The sequence below is a fragment of the Branchiostoma lanceolatum genome, chromosome 9, assembly GCF_035083965.1.
Source record: "Branchiostoma lanceolatum isolate klBraLanc5 chromosome 9, klBraLanc5.hap2, whole genome shotgun sequence".
NCBI lineage: Eukaryota > Metazoa > Chordata > Leptocardii > Amphioxiformes > Branchiostomatidae > Branchiostoma > Branchiostoma lanceolatum.
Genome location: NC_089730.1, coordinates 15570766 through 15592737, shown reverse-complemented (window position 1 = coordinate 15592737; position 21972 = coordinate 15570766). Strand labels below are relative to the sequence as shown.

Sequence of the window (21972 nt, the reverse complement as noted above, 5' to 3'; positions counted from 1 at the left end):
GGAACCTGATGAGTTTGACCAAATTGTGTGGTCCCTCAGTGTGACCTTACATCAAAGGGCAGTCAGACTCTTTGCCTTTTTGGTCCCAGTAAAACTTTCCCGAAAAGAAAGTTAACTAAATCTTGAGACTTGTAGACAGAAAGTTAAGCTCTCATCAGGCGACCCCCGCGGTACAAATGATTCTACAATCAGCAGGTGACCTTGCCTCTGCCTAGCGGGAACCATAACTCCTAATTATTGTGTAATAACTTTAGCTCCCTGAGCTCACATGGAATCTACAGACGTTCTTCATGTTGGATGCGTCTTGAAGTTTGAAAGTCTTCAACGGCATTATCCGTAACTAACGCAAAGTAGCGTGCATAGAGCTCGCTGTGGTGCATTTAAATAGAAAACATGTTATTGGTAGCGAAGCTATGAACTATGCACGAGTCATACGATTAAACAAGAATCGTCACTGATTCAACGCAAGAAAAATGTGGCACGAACCGTTGACGATGAACAACTTTTTTGACGGGAAGGAAATGCTTCAACACATGGAATGAAAGAAATTACCTCATAAAACGAATAAATGAATAAACGGGTAAATAAACATATTCATAGATGGCCTGTCGTATTTCTTTTATATCTTACAACAGTTACTCTCCGCCCTAAGAACTATCTATCTATGGAACTAGTACCTATGCCACGTTCACATACAGTGGTCTCTATCTGTTGCAATATTATCATATCTATTGTGACCGGAAATGTCTGCAGGGCCTCTTATCGACTTGATTGGGTGATAAATATTTAGATCTGTGAGAACTGGCATAGCCAACCATGCATAACAGCTGTATATTGAACAGGAGCATTAGGGCATACCTCCCTGACCTTCAACTTCGTTCATGTTTTACTGCAATTAAATTGACAGGTCATGAATCCCTTGGGAAGTGTGTTTATTTGAAATGTGATAAAAAGTGACAGGATTGCTCTTTTTTTTGGCAACCAGGTCACTGATTCCTTCATTCAACATCGTTTCATGAAAAAAACATGATTAGAGTATTTCCGCGATGAAAATTCCTAACAAGGTTGTTGTCAAAATCTGAAGGTTATTACCAGCCCACATGATATGTAACGTTATCGACAGGTTTGCCAATTGTGGTTGTCATAATTTATTTAATGCCTGGCTGCGTGGTATGTTCGTAGGGTGACAAGCGATTATCATTTGTGGAATGATTCAGTGAGCAATACGCACTGAGAAGGCTTCATTTGTGAATAGTTTATGATTCTGTGGCTTTTGACTAACATACAAATGAAGTAACTGCGACTAATCATAAGAAATGTCCATATATTTCACTCTCTATCATTCAGAGATTTGTGAGAAAAATTTACGCTAAATAGAGATAGAAATGTGAGTGTACTGAGTTAGCCTGAAAAAAAGGTTTTTGCTGCTGATATTTAGTAAAATCTGATCTTTATGTGATACTTCCTAGTGCTGTTATACACCGTTTCCTAGTGCTGTAAAACAGCTTTTCACATATAGCTATTAATTTATTATTTTTGCATCGTAAATTTCGAATCTTAAACATGAATTTAAATCCTTTCTATTATAACGACTTGCAAATTACAATCAGACGCATCGAATCCGGGAGCGAAAATGCTGGATCATGCCTCTTATGGTCATTAATATTCAAAGAATTACGACGTAGCCAATATACCAATAGTACATTGTGAGCATTCAGAAACAACATTTGTTTGTTTGTTTATTGTTTGTTTATTTTCATTTCACCAGGGGAATCATGTCGCCAGCTGGCGATTTTCAATGAGCCCTGGGTTGACTGCTTGAGCAAGCACTTCCATGCATTATATATTCATGATGAACACTCTTCTACTTGTCTGATGAATGTAGCCCAATTAAGAGTGGTTTCCGTTTTCTTCAGTGCTTTTGATGAACTGTCTAACGACTGATGTTCATGGTCCTTGGTTCCTTAGACTTAGCGGGTCTTTTTATGCACAGAGGAAGTTTTATTCCTCAATGATGCACTTCCGATGTGAATAAATGTGGAATATAGATATTTTGAGCATAAAACAAAGCTAGATTAGCACTGAACAGCACAAACAGGTGTTTTGTTCTGAAAATGTTATGTAATACTACATGACAAGTAATAAATTGGGAAGTCTTGGCTGGACGTCAGGGACATTATGATAATTGTTTTGGCCCAGACTTGCATGGATAGCGCGAAAGTCTCTATGGGAAATGAAAATTTCTATGGCGGGAAAGTCTCAGTGGAAAATTAAATCACGTATTGTCCACGCAATCAACACGTGTATGCTGGCAAATCGCAGATCTTTATTTCCTATGTGATACCCATGACGGCACATCTGCACTGGCTTGTGCAGGTCTGGTATTCTCGCCAAAACCTGACTGTGTCTGTTATTTAGTTATTCCCGCCAAAACCTAGCGATGTTGACTTGTGATGTGTTTGATTTGTGTCAGATTGAATGTCCCTCTGAAACAAGGCATCACAAGTAGCATTTCAAGCATCTGCAAACTCTCAAAATTATGCTCCGCACGCCGGAACGTCAGTGGAAGTTACCCAGTTGTCCTCTGTGCAACCCCAACACGCCAACATTATGATTGAGTGAGAGCATTTCTGCATTGACCTCTTGAACATTTAGAGCATGTAAAGCCAATATTTTTTGATAAACTCTTCATCACCTTTCATGCATGTCTTATATCTGCAGCCGATTCTCGCCTCTCACAATGTGATTTGATCTGTGCAAGATAAATACGTTAATTATCTACTCGTTTTACATATCAAAACATAAGTAGTGTTACTGAAACTAAATTAAAAGGCAAACAGAAATGAGTTAAACGTCTGTATTTGAAACTGATAAACCACCTTTGTATGATAAATGAAATTGTTGATAAAGAAAGATATCTGGCTGTAAGATCATTATATTTCTTCATGGCAAGCTTTGCAGGTAATTGTTCATTAGAAGCCGATTTCCGGGGTATAGATTAGATTCGACGATCGATATAACACTTTGCTACCCATTACCTACCAAGGGATTCTATCGATTAGACAAGATTAGATGAAGTTTGCTTAGAGGCTGTGCTAATTCTAAACTGATCCTCGGTGGTGGAGGCGTGTGTTGTGAATCCTCAGTTGCACTATTACGGTAGGTAGAAGGTGAAAGGCAATTTGGACTTGAATTCCTAGCAGATAGCTTGAAGGTTTGCTTGGCATCTTCGGTCAGTTTCAGACAATCTCCAAACAGAGGTTGGTGGGGAAGATTGTGACGTTCTTACTGTTTGCCCCGATTTCTGACCGCCCTCCCCACCATTGGATTGTGACCTTCTTATCATACACCCCATTTTGGTCACAATCTTCCCACCGACCTCTACTTGGAGAGTAAGCTTCAAGGGTTGGCTCTGTTGAAGCTACATGTACATGGAAATGGTCCTCGGGTATGTTCTTGCAATAAACTTATCATTTTACCACCCCTACACTTTATTCATTTTACCACCCCTACACTTTATTCATTTTACCACCCCTACACTTTATTCAGGGCCATCCTCGTCCACCAGGACCTTTCCGCTCTACGTTACATCGCTCGCGGAAAAGGCCCTGGTAACACGGGGTGGCATCCATGGTTATTGCAGGTCGAGCCTCCAAAACAGCTTCAGCCAATCAGAGGGGTTAAAACCCATTTGCTTCCACTCATCGGAAGCAAACGCGCAAAGAACGCTGGGAAGCTATCAACCAATCAGGTTACGTGTTACGGCTAGCTCATTAATTATTCATGAGCTACAACTGCCGTTTGTGCCAAATAAGGGCTAGGTCATTAACTATTCATGAGGTACAACTGCCGTTTGTGCCAAATAAGGGTTAGCTCATTAATTATTCATGAGCAAGTCTCGTCGACCTGCAATAACCATGGATGCCACCCCGTGTTACCAGGGCCTTTTCCGCGAGCGATGTAACGTAGAGCGGAAAGGTCCTGGTGGACGAGGATGTTCAGGGCGTGTCTACCAAGAGACAGAATCGAGCCATTCGAAGTTCTTCAGAATGGGTTAACATCGACGGCAGCAGGCTTCATTGCCATATATAGACCCGTCAAGTGGAAAGGGAGAGGGTTTTGCTTTCTGGGCCCGGGCCTTTCTCTCTTCGACCTTCAATATTCTAGATACTATTTGGGCGAATCTTTTCATTTCTTTATACAACGTGCATGACGACACACGAATTACCTGTTATTCTCTGTCAGCACTTTGATCAAAAACATGTATATCCATCTATGTATATATTACCGCAACTACTGCTTTTATTCCTAAGATTTATCCGAAGCTAAATTGCCATTCACTATATTAGAATTGACGCTAGAATACGTCACAAAGCCATTCTAAGTTCCTTGATCTAACTTTCCCCCTGAACTTAGATCCATTATAGGATCTGTGTATGTCCAAATATTTCTCCAGGGGATATTTTGTGTGGAAACAACATTCGTGTTAAAAGCATCATCACTTTCCTCTACAAGAAAGGCTGACAACTCGCTGGATTCTCGAGTAAATCAAGCTATACTTTGGTCATAAAAGAGAGACACGGAATGGCCTGTCGACACTTCGACTTACGTTTTATACACTTTGATATAAGTTAGTTGGAAACAGGACGCCACCCTGCTTGCATTTGAGACTTTCTCAGTCTACCCAAGGAGGTTAAATATGTATATTTAACCTCCTTGGTCTACCGTAAGCTAATGTTTTCAGTAATACAATGGCTTCATTTCTAATCCAGGGTCCGACCGGGCTGTTTGCGAAAACGAAAAATAAAAAAAAACTGAATATCAAGAAAATGAAGAATATATGGTTAGAAGTAATATTTTACGTGTTGTGTATTTTGTTCTCTTTCGTATCATACTTCTTTGTTGTCATAAGCTGCCCGTGCGGGCCCCAGTTTACAAATGGGACCGAAGCATAAGAATGCCTTATGGTTACTTCTGATGGAGGCACTCTTCGTTCTTTGAAAGTTGGTTCTTTGAAACAAATAAAGTTATATCACAGATATGGGTTAATGCTATCCCTGCTGCTTTACACTATTTGTCCGTCCTTCTCATGTTACTTGCAATCAGCCCACTAACATGGATTTTCCATAAACTTATTATCATATATCATCAGACTAATCAGGCACATTTCTGAACATTTTGCATTAAGGCGAGATTTTCTTCCATATTTCACGTACAAAATGACTTCAAGCAATTCACTCTCTACATGGCAAGCTGCCCTAGCTACATCAGCTAAAAACTGTCGACATGATAAACGTTAACGACCAATAAGGTACATGAGATTTTCTGTAACTGTATAGGGCACTTTTGTATGCCGTTTAGCGGATGTGCTACTTTTGCACCTAAAACGCGAGATGCCTAGTTGCAATCACTTGCCTGAGGTATGGTTTATCTAATCCGCTCTGCAGACATGGCCACAGCTCTTCGACATAAGTTGAAGAAAGGGTTTATCAATTACATTCGCAGTATTCAGCGCCTTACACCTACACTCTATCAATGACATATGGCCTACGATTGTTTTGGACTTACCGTCTCTGGTTGCATAATCCTTTTTAAAGTAACGTAGAGGTTCCGATGCATGTAGTAAATGATTGACTTTCTAATAATACATTGCATTTCAGACACAAATAAGTCAGGTTTTGCAGTATAAGTTTTGGTTAGCATTGTTTAAAAATTGCCTTTTTTTTACTCAGTGTTGATGACACCCCCCCCCCCCCTTCCCCCAAAGGCCATGTTTTTATTAAGGTCACAACTAAGATGTTTTTCTCATCAATGTTTGATATACCTAATCCAGTTTGCAAGATTTGCTTAACATTCCACAAATTTTCCAGCTAGGTAGAGACTGAAACACAATTAAATTTCACAAACGTGTTAATCATAACCATATGTGCCAACTTTACCAACCTGAGTACATCCTACCCGTTAGCACATGCATCATGAAGTCTCAAGTGAATGGTAGCAATCTAGTAGATTGCATTGCATGTTAAATGGCTTGCGTGGGGAACTGCATTACTAAATCTTATCAAAGGTGTGTCGAGCGTAATCAAAATGTGTCAAAATTTATCTTCTGCTGACATGCAATGTCTACATAAAAACTTAAGTGCACAGTAAGTTAATTGCTTCCATAATGATGATGATTATCCAAAAATGATCCTTGGTAATGTCATTAAAATTGCATACACGATTCCTTTGAGCCGATCTAATACTACTTAGGGACATATATTAAGCAAATTGGCTTTATTAACCCTATCTAGACCGGGCTTTGGGGGGATTCCTAGGACAGGGAGGGGGGGGCGATGGCTGGGGGTTCTCATTCGCTCCCCCATAACTTCCAATCCGTATGATGTATGATCACCAAACTTGCAGGGACTGATGCACAGGTGGATTTCTATAATTCCTGTAATTTTGGTATCGGTATGAGGTATTATATATTTATATGACGTCAGCTTTGGAGCGAGCACTTTAAGCACCCCCCCACCACAACCCGTCTAGATGGGGTTAATCCGTGATTAAAGATGTTTGAGAGAAAAAGGTCTCTACAGCACGAACCTCTTGGGTTCAGCGTTTTCCTGTGTTGGCACAAGTTCTATAAACATGTTGTCAGCAATAAAAGATCTTACTTGCAACTATGAAACTACCTAATAGTATGTTTGAGAGACAATGTCTCTACAGCGCCAACCTCTTGAGCTCAACGTTCTCCGGTGTTATCACAAGTTCCATGATGTCAGCAACCAGCATGGAAAATCTTACTTGCAACTATGAAACTACCTACTAGTATTTTTAAAAAAGCAATGTCTCTACAACACCAATCTTTCAGGTGAACGTTCTCAAATTCCATGATGTCAGCAACCAACATAGAAAATATGATATATATATGCATGGCAAACGCCACAATCTAGTTACCAAGAGTAGAGGGATAATCCTGTTTGGCACGATGTGTGACGCTTCAGAAATACGACTCCATTCCACTCCCGGCTGCCTTCAAACCGCCATGAAAAAACTCTTTCATTTTCCGCTACAGTAAAGGGAAATAGAATCAAGATAAATCATGCTCAAGAAGAAATAGTCTCCATGCTTTGGTACCTCAGATTTGCCTTGCTTTTTGGTCTACCTCTTTTTAAAATCTCATGTTAAGAATACCAATTAAAACGTTAACTACAAACAGTTTATGATCAAGTACTGTATGTTAAATATATGTGAGATAATGTAGGGATTTTTTTCGACGTGCCTGTTTTACGTGATAACGGTACTTATTAATTAACAGATAAAATAAGTCATTTTAACGACACAATCAACTGACATTGGAGAATGCAATACACCAAAGTAATGGAGCTTGTATATGGAATATGGTACCTTGCGTTTCAGCGCGGCAGATTGCCCTCAGATCACCAGGGCTTACTACGTCTGACATAATGATTCTGGCGCCACGTAAATCTACGTCAAACCGATATACGCACTTCTTTAAATACTCCTACGCAGATGACCACTCAGCCTTGACGCACCATAATGGACTCGTTTGGCAAGAACCGCTAATGCAGATCTCTATGATCCAACTGTTCTGCACTAACTTTCACCTACTTCAAATAGAGAGAAAATTCCGAAAATAAGATACACGAAGGATTACAATAGAAATATTTGAGTATTAAACATAACATGAACGAATAAGACGAGTAAAGCATGAAGGACGCGCTAGTGGTTCAGATATCGAGACCAAAATGAAAAAAAAAACTATAACGGGCAGTTCCCTTGCTTTCAGTTAACAACACAAGATTGGTCCTCAATAGAATGCTTCTTTCCACTTATTAACAGTGACAAAATGCGCGGTGATCTTAATTGGATTTATGTAACCTTTGATTTCATTATTTGAACATCATGCATAATGTGAAAGTATGGCTTCAAAATCAAAATCGTCAAAAGAGTCATCTTTATCTGCGACATGCGAGTAATTTGTCATATTTGTATACATTTATATATATATGTATTATAGCAGGATGCAGTTTTAATCATAAACATCGACACTTACCAAAATGATTTGATTTATCTGCTCGACGTTTACCTGGGCCTAAAAATGGATGCTACCGATGAATATGTGTTTAAAATTATCCATTGTGTTAAGTGTTGTAAATAAACCTAATTTCAAGTGCCATTCAGCCATTGACGATTGGCCACGATTTTTCTTGTTTGTTTTTTTCGCTTAAGGTAAAGCTTTATGTCTACCTTTACAGCCGATATAACCACTCTTCGGTGCAACACACCAAAGCTAACCTGTATACATTACAAACATTATGATAATATGCATATATAAAAGATTGCACAACACAGTCTTTCAAAATATTCTTATAGAAACGTTATTTGATTGGTATCATGTATAACTATAGAACATAGAAGAAGCCCGTCAATTCACAAATAGATAGAGCCACATATCACTACATATATGTAAATTCATTTTAAAAAACCTAACACTATTTTTTTGGAAGTCATTTATTCAATGGCATTATGCTGATGATGGTCGGTTTTATGTTTTTACTTGGCTAGAGTATAATCTCGTATAGAAATCGTCCTTGGTACGATGATAGACAAACGTTGAAATCGTGAAAACTAGCCAGATTGAATGCCAATCTGAAAGCCTACGTGACTATTCGCAACATTGAGCCTACTGTGAACTTTTCTTCTGTGAAATGGCTTTCAACAAAACCTAAATCTTGTACCATAACGTCCATCTTGCTATAGCGTGTGATGGCCACAATTCCATCACTCTGTTGAAATCATCGAACCAAATTTGGCCGAAAACGTCACGTCGTCTTATGGCCCCAGCTTTCATCAGTAGGGATTACCGTTACGAGGTGGAATATCGCCTAAATGTCCCCCTTGCGAGAGGTAAATGCCGCCTAGATATTAGGTGGGAATTCCGCTGTACTGATCGTAATTTTGTCTCGGATGCTTCATCGACAAAACGCGTACAAGCCACGAAAATTGATAATTTGTCATCGCCCTATAATCGCTAGGGACCATTTGCTAAACATATATCATGTGTGTGCACTTACATGTGTCCAACCACTTAGAATACATGCATATAAACATCTGTCGAGAAGAATAGCCGACAAAAAACACATATTTACCGTAAATATTGAGTACCTTCGTGCAACAAAGCCGACTGTATTACGATCTAAAAATCAACGCTGTAGAGGTTTTTGTAAAGATCCGGCACATTACTTCCAAGAAGATATTGTATCTGTGTTGTGAAGGCAATCGGTAACACTGCCAATTTGAAAGTGCACCGTCGTTTGGTAAAGTTTTCCGGAGATAGTGGCTGCCGTCTCTCGCTGTTGGGCGATTAAATCAAACTTAGTTTGGAATAGAATTATCGACTGTAAGACAAGATCATAATTCTATGACACATTATTAACATTTATTTCCCTCTAAGCAAAAAGCTTCGCTGATAATGGTTAACGATATGCATGGAACCATCAGTTTATCAGGATAAATTGATTAGGATGGCGACCAACGGAAGTAGGATTTTAGCAGTAACGTATTACCGTGCAAAAGAATTGGTTGCACGGTGACTTTCATCATCGGCTGCAGCGTAGGAAACTTTAAGTTTCTTCCGGTTCTTTGTGTAAGCGACAAGTTCAGGGGTCATCTTTAAAACAGGGACTTGAATTACATTAAGAACATAATTATGTGAATATGTACATAAAATAAGAATGCATTCTTTGCTATTGGTCTTTCAATAAAACCAGCATAGAATGTTGAAATAGCTTCGTCGCCACTAATGACATAAGCTTCAATTGCTTGCGACCATACATAACTCTGACAATAGATACCTATGATGTTTGGCTAGTTGTCGTTACATATTCCAACCATTGAACTTTGACAAAGAAAACTTACACTGTGACATTAAGATAGGGAACATGGTTAAGGGCCGGCTGGATTTATTTTATGATAGGCCTATGGGCACTGGAGTACCAACGTCGCATTTAAATCAGAAAAAGATCAATAGATGTGCTAACGCTTAATCTTAACATGACAGGTACACTCTCGGGTATGCTACACGGGGCAAAATTGAATTCTAATTCATTTGTTGGGTGATGTCCTCGAACAGCAATTCCACCCAACGTCCGACTCCGGTTTTCATATTTTCCATAGCGGCGGCGAAGCAAATTTCCGTTTCGTGAACAGTCGTTTCTTTAAAGAACGGTCGTTGCTTTTTCTCAGAACGGGCGTTGCCATTTTGAACGGTCGTTGCCAAATCCGAGCGACCGATTTTGAATTCCGAACGCTCGTGGCGTGTTCGAGAACTTCTCGTAACTTCCCAGCGGGCCATAGTAAGCATGTGACCTATTCTGACCAACCACTGTTCTGAGTTCTAATTGCCCAGAGGATTTGGGACTCTCCCCATATATTTTACTTACCTTGTCTGTGCTAGCGTTACCGCTGTTACTCGTTTGTCAGCATGTCCAGCAAAAAGAAAGATTTCTGGACTTTCAGGACAAAATAAAGTAACATTTGGTAGAGCTGATGAACTAGGGAAGCTTCGGGGAAATATGCAATAGGGTAAGTTAGATAGTTGATGGTACAATGGCCTCGATTACTGGATATAACAACAGTCCCACCACCTTGGGGTTTCTAGTATCCACTCTGACTTCGCCCAGAGCCCTCGGGGAGACTAAAACCCCCTGGTGGGCGGGCGGCACTGCTGTTATATCCGGTATCTTGGCCGCTCCCATCAGCTATCTATTACCAAGGAGGTTAAAATAACCTCCTTGCTATTACAAAGTAAATCGAACAAAAAGGGCTGTTAACACCCCTTGAGAATATTAGGGTGAGAAATGAGGACTTGGGCAGGTATGCAAATTGTTCCTGTGTGAATTGAGGGGTGAATCAAAGTCACACCTCATTCCTGTCCTTGTCCTACTGTCCAAGGGTAAACAAGGTAGTAAAACTTGGTGAAAACTTATTTTGACACAAGGGGCCGGAACAACATTGATTGCCATACATGCTACATTTCAAGGTCAAATCAAGGATTGATAATCGACAATATATGTACCCTAGATTCATATTGTCTCTTGTGTAAATATTTACTTTTCTAGTGCATAATTTGGGGAAACATCTAAAAGTGAAACCCAGCAGCAAGTGACCACCCCTGGCAAAATAACAAACGTTAAAGGACAACAACAACAATATGGCTTCTTGATGGATTTAGAAGGTCCTGCCTGGGCTTCTTCCGCAAGTTCTGGCTCTTCTTCTGTCGCCACAAGTGTCATTACCCACAATTCTCAGAAATCCGGGAAGTTACGAGAAGTTCCCGAACACGCCACGTGCGTTCGGAATTCAAGATCGGTCGCTCGGATTTGGCAACGACCGTTCAAAATGGCAACGTCCGTTCTGAGAAATGGCAACGACCGTTCTCAAAGGCAACGACCGTTCACGAAACGGAAATTTGCGGCGGCGAACGGCGCACGCGAAGTGTGTTCGAAATATTCTATGGAAGCCCGTGTGATAAAGTAGAACCCCGTGTGAAAAACTGTATCGAATGTTATCCCAGCCCAGATATGACATAATAATGACTTAACTGAATAATTCTCATAGCACCGTGTTGTATTCGATATGTTTGGCACTGTATACCGATGCTTCACTGGTGTGCCGTTATGAACACACGTACGAGGCGGAGGCTCTTTGACCTAAAAGATGACCCCCCCTCAGGACTTAAACACCTCATTTTAAGAACGCATTGTGAACCAAACGAGTGGGCCGTTGCTTTCGAGCGGTCTCTCACCATATCCTGTAACAAAAATAGCATGTCTTTCCTAGATATATCTCTACAGTCTGCAATCAGCATTCCTCCCATACTCTCTCTGTCACTACCAATAACTTCTCACATCAATACCTTCTTGACTTCTGCATTAAAAGTGATGTAGGTATCCTTTTGTTCTTATTGTAGTCCCGCCCCAGGCGTTCTAATCTACATCAAAGCAAAACTTGATTAAGAGCAAAGCCGGAAGAGTTCTTAGCCACCCTGCAGATAAGGAATTTGTCTCCCCAACGAAAACATCCTACGCAACTTGTTTCATTTATGTAGATAAACTGATGGCCCTTGAACCAGGAAAGCCTCTTGTTGAACGTATCTGAAGATCAGAGTACTAATCCTGTCCATGTGGAAAACATATATTTCCTACGGGGCACAACATAGGGTAGATTATAAGCTCTTACTGTGCAAGTCTTACAAAGTTTGGTTTTTATTAGGATTTTATTAGATACGCAGCAATATTCCCAGCAGATTAAATTTGATATTGTCATGAAATATTGCATTTATAAGATCATTAGACGTACAAACACGCAACGTAAATCAAATAAAACTGTTTTTCTTCAATATTCTTTTATTTGGCCGCTATCATGTTTTTGATAAACACGGCACCAGGATACACTCTATACATTTTCATTATTTAGAATTCTATTCACGTAATTACGTGGAATATAAAACATAATTGTTAACGTACAACAAAATTAGCCAATATTGGTTTTCTACATGATCTTATGCTAATTACGGACACTGAAACGTATGGGATCCTTGCTAATGTTACTGTCACATTTGTACCATTGCCCGTAGGCCGGGCCCCGAAGATACACATTTTCCCGGTGGACTGCCGCACACCGGAAGGGTACCTCTCAGTGTTCTCGCGATTAGCGTACGGCGTCTATTTGTTACTGGGTCCCGTATTGATTTTAACTCCGAGTTTAAGAAATTCCAGGGGCCCGTCCGTGCCAATGAAATATCCCGGTTGTTGCGTCACGTTTGGTGCTTTGTCACGTTTGGTGCCTAGGCACGGTTTGTGACAGTGCCCGCGTGTCACAAACCGTGCCTGGGACAAAAGCACGGTTTGTGACACTCGGACACCGTCACGAATGGTGCTCAACCGAGCACAGTTCGTGACACACAGGGGGTCTTATCCCATACTGTGCTTTTGGGTGGAGCTTAGTGTTTTGAGGGGGAGGAGTCTGCCCAACGCGTTTTTTTTCCCTGCGGCCCGCCATCTTTGTTTTTTTCGGGGCGCTGGGATGAGAAAGAATCAGCGTAATTCTCGCTCATTGAAATTCATTTCGCGCTTGTCTTGGATGATTTGGACTTAGAGTTGATGTGGCACAAACAGACGGACGTCTCATCACGAATTTCTACAACAGAAATCCGTCCCGAACCGTGCCATTCACGACTGTGTCCTGAGGCACGGTTCGTGACAGTGCGCGAGTGTCACAAACCGTGCTTTTGCCCCAGGCACGGTTTGTGACACTCGGGCACTGTCACAAACTGTGCCCAGGCACGGATTGTGACAGTGCCTGAGTGTCACAAATCGTGCCTGGGGCAAAAGCACAGTTTGTGACACTCCGGCACTGTCACGAACCGTGCCTGGACAGTGCCCGGGGCTACAACTTCCCGTAGCATTGATTTAGATCGGGCGAGCTGACAGCCTCGGGACGTCGAAGTAATCGGCAAGTGACCCGATCCTAGTCTAGATTTGGTTTCCCTGGATAGAATATATTTAGTCTTACAAATTTTTTTTTTTTGCCACTTCAATTCTAGGTCTAAGTTATTCAATTATTTTACAGAGCGAGAATTACGCTGTTCCTCCTTACCTCAGCGCCCCAAAAAACAAAGATGAGGGGGGGGGGGGACTGCGGTAAACAAAAACACGCTGCCTTATTTAGAAACGCGGGTATCACTACCCCGTCAGTCACAGTGATTGACAGCACTTCCGGGCACAGTCTGTGACGGTCGGGCTGTGTCACGTTCTGTGCCTGGGAAAGCATAGAACGTGACAGGCATAGTGTGTGACGGTACACCGGTAGCCAAGGCTGTCATGTACCGTCACACACCATGCCTGTCACGTTTTATGCTTTCCCAGGCACAGAATGTGACACAGCCCGACCGTCACAGACTGTGCCCGGAAGTGCTGTCAATCACTGTGACTGACGGGGCAGTGATGCCCGCGTTTCCATATAAGGCAGCGTGTTTTTGTTTACCGCAGTAGCCCCCCATCCCCCCCCCCGTCATCTTTGTTTTTTGGGGCGCTGAGGTAAGGAGGAACAGCGTAATTCTCGCTCTGTAAAATAATTGAATAACTTAGACCTAGAATCGAAGTGGCACAAAAAGACAGTGTCTATAACAGATGCTAAAAAAACAATTTGAACGACTAAATATATTCTATCCAGGGAAACCAGATCAAGACTAGGATCGGGCCACTTGCCGATTACTTCGACGTCCCGAGGCAGTCAGCTCGCCCGATCTAAATCAATGCTACGGGAAGTTGTAGCCCCGGGCACTGTCCAGGCACGGTTCGTGACAGTGCCGGAGTGTCACAAGCTGTGCTTTTGCCCCAGGCACAGTTTGTGACACTCAGGCACTGTCACAATCCGTGCCTGGGCAGAGTTTGTGACAGTGCCCGAGTGTCACAAACCGTGCCTGGGGCAAAAGCACGGTTTGTGACACTCCGGCACTGTCACGAACCGTGCCTCAGGACACAGTCGTGAATGGAAGGGTTCGGGACGGATTTCTGTTGTAAAAATTCGTGATGAGACGTCCGTCTGTTTGTGCCACATCAACTCTAAGTCCAAATCATCCAAGACAAGCGCGAAATGTATTTCAATGAGCGAGAATTACGCTGATTCTTTCTCATCCCAGCGCCCCGAAAAAAAACAAAGATGGCGGGCTGCAGGGAAAAAAACGCGTTGGACAGACTCCTCCCCCTCAAAACACTAAGCTCCGCCCAAAAGCACAGTATGGGATAAGACCCCCTGTGTGTCACGAACTGTGCTCGGTTGGGCACCATTCGTGACGGTGTCCGAGTGTCACAAACCGTGCTTTTGTCCCAGGCACGGTTTGTGACACGCGGGCACTGTCACAAACCGTGCCTAGGCACCAAACGTGACAAAGCACCAAACGTGACGCAACATGTCATATGGGGCAACGCCAGAAAATGGAGGTAAAACAGCCCGTAAAGTACCCGACGGGGCCCCTTTTCCAATTGTGACCGTAGCATTATCAAGCGCTGACCTATTTCACTCCCTTGCATTTCAAAGCAAATAGATCAACGTTGACAAGTCATGATGGATGTAGAGGAGTAGGAATTGTTAGGACAACTTTTCCAAGAAATAAGCCTAGGAGTGACCCCTGAGCATTTACCAACACCTATGCAGATAATACTACTCCATATTGATTATTGATTTAACATGGCACAGATATGCCTCCGCCAGCGGCAACCATACGCCCGATGTTACCGACTTTTCAACGATTCATCATGATTCTAAAGGGATAACGGAGATCACATGACAGCTTCTTTGTCAAGCTAAATTGAATCTCATATGTGCTTTTTCATGCTTCTTCAAAGATCAATGGAGATTCGTCAATGTCTCGTAAACTCGCCACTAAATATAGCCACATGGACGCTCGCTGACAAAAGTAATGTATGGTTGACAAAGTTGGCGTTAATGCAATTGATTAAGCGAATCACATCGCAAAGGAACAATGATCGCATTTACAATATGATTTTATATGATGTTCTAGTTCTAGGTCTATTTCTAGTTCTAATTATAGCTATTTTATGTTGCAAAGAGTTTAAGTTCTATTGTCTTCACCTAATTAACGTTTTCACAGTTTATGAGAGAGATTCAGAGTTTTGGATAAATATCTGGTGAACTCCAATTTCTGGTTGAGTATCACTGATGAAAGCGGAGGCTCTCTGAAACATTTGACCGTCCCCAAATTTTTTCAGTTGTTTGAGTAACTGTTATTTGGCGTTTCTTATTAGTATATTACCTGGATATATGACCTTCAACAACGTATCCTAAGGGGTTACGCCAGGAATTTCTGGTAGGCCTGATACGTTCAAACTATGCACCCAACATGTGTCTTTCTGTCTCCTTGTCTGTATAAAATAGCTCTTGGTCTTCTCATGCCCTTGCCCATACTAACCCACAGTTCATCAACGTTACCCCTTGTCATCTGCCGACAATTCAACAAAGATGAGTGATGCGTCTGTTGCTTTACTTGAAAGGAGCCATGTGTTAACGTTGTGGTAGTAGTATGTTTTATATCTTTCCATGGGTGACGTGTAGTGGGTCTGTCCGGAGGCAAGCAAAGTGTCCATTGTCAAATCAAGTTTACATTCCTTTGTGTCATGGAGTTTGTCAGTATGTAGTACATGATGCAATACTTTTTTATCATCTTTAGTCTCTGTCAGCCTAGTTTTGTTCCTGCAACTCGGTCTGGCGTATTTTTAAAGAAACTTGCCCATTTTCTGCTATTTCCAGAGCCTATGGAGTCTAATAGAGACTAATCATCTATGCGGTCATCTCTAGATTACGCTCTAAGGTGCTTCCACGGGCTTATCATCAGCGTTGAACCCGTGGTCACCGGATGTTTCGGGTCTTTAATCACCATAAACCTGCTCCCTGGCGACCCAGGCAAGGTTGATCAATCCCCGACTTGTGTCGAAGAGTGTCCAAGTTGCTCATGTTCACGGTTCCTATGGGACAACAACAGCCACGAGGCTCTCTCTGCTTCTTTCAGCATGTTGTTTGCGGCTTTTCTACGCAATGGACCGCAGTAAGGAGTTTAAGTGTCTGTGACAAAGATTGTCCGGCAAAACACGGCAACCAACACCCACCGGTACGGACCGGTTCTCTAACAATTGCTCTGGTTTTTCACGGACATCAAAAAAATGATTTATGATTTGTATCATTTCACCTGCTGAGACAGCAACATAAGCATGGAATGACAGGATTCACATTTCTCCCTTGGTATTTTCTTTCATATGTGTTAGCTTTCATAGAAATCCTTTTTAAGCCGTGCCTTTCCTGGAAACATGTCTCGGAGAGGGTGTGAAAGTCTCGAGAGGGACCAAGTAAAACACGCTTATGATTTGTGTCATTTCATCTGAGACCGCAATATAATCATGGAAATAATGACAGGATGTACAAAGAGCATTATCACATTTCTCCCTTGGTCTTTTCTTTTATAAGTGTTAGCTTTCGTAGAAACCCTTTTAAGCCATACCTTCCCTGAAAACATGTCTTGGAGAAGATGGGAAAGTCTCAAGAGGAACCAAGTCACCCTTGAGTGATCATGTCATATTTGGATCAATATCTGATAGGCGTGGCGACGTCACATTATTTACTGTTCATCGGTAACCGATTCATATGAAGGTCATCACGTAGCATAATGTCAGTAGAAAGGGGACAATGCGGGATACAGATATCATTGGACTGGTTATAATCATTATTGCATTTGCAATATCTTCTGAATGCTTCTATTGATACATCTCTATAGATATAAGTAGTACAGTCCATGAAATGTGCTCATACTAAGGAATTGTTGATCGTCTTCAGTGAAAAAAAGAGAAAGTCAAGTCGTTGGTATGCAGCAGTGTCTCTCGTTATTTCCAGATCCATGATCATCCCAGGGCGTCGATCTGCACGATTAGTCATTCCGAGACTTTGGGTTGTCTAGTTCGTACAGTCATGTACTATGTATGCAAAAACGAGACAACATTATACATTCCTGACACAGCATACTGTTATGAACATACTGTTCTAGAACAGTAGTATGCATACTATTATACAGATTGTCTCTACTGTTACTCATAAATAAGATCAGTTCTTTAACATTGTTAAAGACTAGCATTTATTCAACTTGTATGTATGTCAGATGCCATACATTGTACAAGTTCCAATTGTCGCGCAATAACATTCGTCTTCTTTTGTATTTTCTCTGCATAGTTGATTAATGTACAAGAATTGCTATTGTAAAGTTTTGTCATCATTCAAAATACCTAATGTGCCTAAGGGCCCCTCGCTAATGGATTTTCTTCAATAAAGTTCATAAAGCTCATAAAGTTCATAAAATACAATGTGTACATTTTGCCTACTTAAAGAATTGACCATTATTACCATACAAATACGACTGTGTCTTTATCAATAGTTTCCCAAACACTGAAGAAATGTGAAAAGAAGGCAAAATATCGTATTGTTTGCAGCAAGAAATATTCCCTTGTCAGGAGAAAAAATCAGTATATTGATTAAAACGGAGATGTCAGTTCTGATAATAAGATAAATGCGTTATCCATCGGCCATTGTTATTGGTAGTGGAAATCACTGGGGAGAGATTAAAAGATACAAACTTGCTTATGGCATTTGTCATTGATCATCAGGGGCTGTCGGGGGATTCTTTCAGATCCAAAGTAGGCCTGAAATGTATCATAGTTTGCCTCACACTGCACGTAATGCTGTAGGTAGTCCGAGTACACTAGCGCTAGTCTTGTCTTTAAGTACCCCGTTTAATCTTTTCATATATGCGCTATGTCTGATTGATTGTTTTGCTCCGTTTCGGCATGGATCATCCACCAACAATACTCTAAATTATTCTCCGAGCAGAAGTTGGTGGGGACAATTGTTGCCCTTCTACCCACCAACATCTGCTGGGGGAGTACTTTAAAAAGAGAAAAATGGTTTCTCTTCGTTTTTAATGATTACCACGCATACACCCACCACATATATGCGGTATTACTCAGCGTCTAAACTTATTCTCCTTTTTATCCCGCATTTAGAAATTGAAAAATATACCTTGGCAAAGACATGGTAAATTCAATACATACACGACCTTGTCCTCCGTTGTTGATTGAAATAAAAAGCTTGATTGCAGTTTTTCAATTGACTGCTCCTCGTAGAATCAGGTGGCGCTATGATATGTTTTACGGTTATGGACAATCGTTAGCGAACCAGACCTTGTCTTATCCATATCCGGACAATCGAATACAGAAAGAGATCAATATCAGGGATGAATTATCATAAATTCTGAAATAATGCTTGTCAGTAGTAGGAAAGGCGACTGACTGACGCTACGAACAGCTGCTGAAATGTTTGCATTGACTGAGGCACCGATGGGTATTGAATAGGCCGTAGGGCTGATTAAAGCAAAACAAATATGGCAAACAGATCTGGAATACATCCATAATTGAGCTTCTGTTTTGAAACTTAGAACAAATTCCCTTTTCTTAGGATGTTCGTTTGTTCAGAACCTTGTAGTGCCTAGTGGCACATAGGGCAGCAAGTTCCCTTGCTGTTTCAGTGGTAGGGAGGGGTTGCTTGCGCTTTCCCTTTAACGTGCTCTTTGAACACAGATCCCCCATTTTACGTCCATTCCAAAAGATGGGTGCAGCCCCGGCCGAGATGCTTTTCCCGGGATTAAAGTGTGAGACTGCTACCAGTTGAGCTACAGGGATATCTCTTTTTTGAAGGGCAACTCACATAATTACGACCAAGTCGGTTTCTCAAGCAAAGTCATTTAGGAATACATGTTGAACGAGGCACTAACAAACCTTAAATGTCAATGCATTACACACGTATATGATATGCTTGAGGTTCCTTGGGCATTGGCAACATCATTATGTTAATGCATTGTTATTGTTAATCATATCCTGTCATTTCAAACGTAGTAGATTCGTTACCCCATAGTGACGCACATAGGTCACTACATGGTGTTATCTACCAGAAACATCCTACCACTTTCGAAGTACCATAGCAAGAGGAATTAGGATACACCAGCAGGAGATAGGTCTATCCCAGTTGTTTAACAAGTAGGGGGTATTTTCTAACCAACTTTGACAAATATGTAACGTGCTTTCACTTTAGGCACTAACAAGCTAAAATATGCAGAGCTGCGTTTCAGCACAATATAGCAGGTAGAAACGTCGTCTTGAATATGTCATACAGACAGTTCACGTCTTTAACGCTGTGTCAAGCCGACGATTTCTTCTTACTACCCGGAGTCTTTAACCACGAGAACAGAAAATCGTGGTGCGCCATAGCTTATAACTTATTCATCAGAAATCATCACTGGCACTTTTCCGCACCATTGGTGTACCACCAGTGCACAACTATCTAAAATGTACAGGCTTGGAATTAAGTATGTATGCCGAGCACTTTTGTAGTTAGCGCTGTGGCTAGAAGAAAGAAAGGAAAACATTTGACATTTGCGTTTCTGCTTTCCTGGCCTTGAATTGAGGATCTCTTAATGTAGGCATCAATATTATCTTTTGTAGTTGGCATCTGTTCAGATAATGAATTAGCTTTTGGGTAAGGCACTACTGATCACCATTTGCGACCACATTTGGCTTCTTAAATGCTGTCTACAAGGAGTGAGTTCTTGCAAGGACGTTAGTGCTTCGTCGGCGGTGCTATTGTAGATAAAATACATTGAGCCAAAAGGCAATATTTTCCCACGTTGTCCGTTATAAGGCTTAGCATATACTTCACGTAGGGCACGTTAACTTCTTGGGCATTTTGACATTCCTACCTATTTTAGAATGGCGGTGGTGCGTTACATGGAAAAGGTGGTGCATTAGGCACATTCTTTAAAGGTTGAAACAGCAACTTTGAAGCTAAATTGAGCCCTTGGCACGGATTACCTCCTATAGACGGCCCACAAATTGTTGTTAACAATGTCGATGCACGGCTGTATCTAGGGAAATATGCCAAAAATACTCGAATAACCGTCAGGTAACAGGATTGGAGGATAACAGTTAGTAATGGAGTAATGTCATCGAGGAAACTAGCCTGGCCAGTAGAGGACATAAAGTTATGGGCTTATCCTAAAGCATAAAAGCACAGCAATTCCGTGTGAGTGCATGGGCCCACTTCAATGCCATCTGCTCCAGTTTCAACGGTGCTTAATCATGACGTTGCCTTTGACAGATGCCATTGTCGCTCGCTCTAGCAAAGCGCTATGTGGAAGACAAAATAACAGACATGCAAACAAATACTTACCTTCAGCAAATTGCACTAAGCGGAATTTCAGATGACACGTTCGTTTACCGGCTGTAAATTCCTATCATGAGTACATATATGCGCATGCTAAAAGCTTTGAAAGTAGATCAGTTTCCATGTTCTTTAACAAAATTTACCACAGAATCCACAATAGAGTACATCACTGCCTTTTTTTTGTCAAAACGTTAAAAGAATGTACCGAAAACGAAGTTCTTACATTTTGCAGCATAGCGCAACTCCCCAAACAGTTGGGCGTATCGATTGTATCCTGTGCTGATGATTTCTCTAATACCGATGTCTTCAGGGACATGCTATCTGTAGCACCCATATGTGCGCTACAATGATGTTGACGAAAACCCACCAAATTACATTTCAAAGCTCGTATTTGGACTTACCGATGGTAGACTCCTGTCGTCCTAGTCTTGTTTTTCGGAAGTCGCTCTCGAAGATCAAGACTTTGTGACCAGGAAAAGAACAGTTCTACTACTGCGAGGAGCCGGCTGATGTGCCCATAGACTCTGTCAGAGCTATCGAAGATCGGGTATTCTACGTGACGATTGGGTGCGATGATGCTTGCTATGATATGAAAGCACCGCGATGCCGCAAAACGTTGCGTGGCGCAAAATTTGGTTTTCTGCCGTAATGCCTCCAGTGATGACTAGACATCATGACTTTACCGCAAATTGATGTACCAACTAACACACGGCAAAGAAATACGTGTTAACGGCATGCATGCAACTTTTGAGATACCATGATATAGTACGGACCAATAAAATGGAGCCAATGGAAAGATAAAAAGTGAACAAAGGCACGTATGACACGAGCCTCCGTAAAACAATTTTGGTGTGGTGTACTATGTGGTCTAAAGTGTTTGATACCCCTATTGCTATGGGATTAACGATTTCCTTAAAACCACTCACGGTTCTATTTATGTCCAGGCAGTTGCTTATTGTAACAATATGCAGTAACAAACTAAGGCATTTAGCATGCCGGAGCCTTACTTCTGCTTAGAGTACTTATTAACCTCCTAGAGTAACAGGCCTCAGCTTACAGACCGTACCACACCTTCAAGATGGGGGTGTGGTTCTGCCATATAACGTCACCTACAAATGCTACTAC

The 21972-nt window shown here is 41.5% G+C and overlaps 1 protein-coding gene across 2 annotated transcripts in view; it reads right to left on the bottom strand.

Annotated features, from left to right (window-relative positions):
• The window catches only part of LOC136442494 (leucine-rich repeat-containing protein 4-like), a 145115-nt gene extending 123706 nt beyond the window's left edge, over window positions 1–21409 (bottom strand). For both annotated transcript variants that reach the window (XM_066439381.1, XM_066439382.1), the window contains exon 1: window positions 21249–21409. The gene's annotated coding sequence lies outside the window, so the exon portion shown is untranslated. The remainder of the gene's footprint in view (window positions 1–21248) is intronic.
• Window positions 21410–21972: the final 563 nt, after the last annotated feature.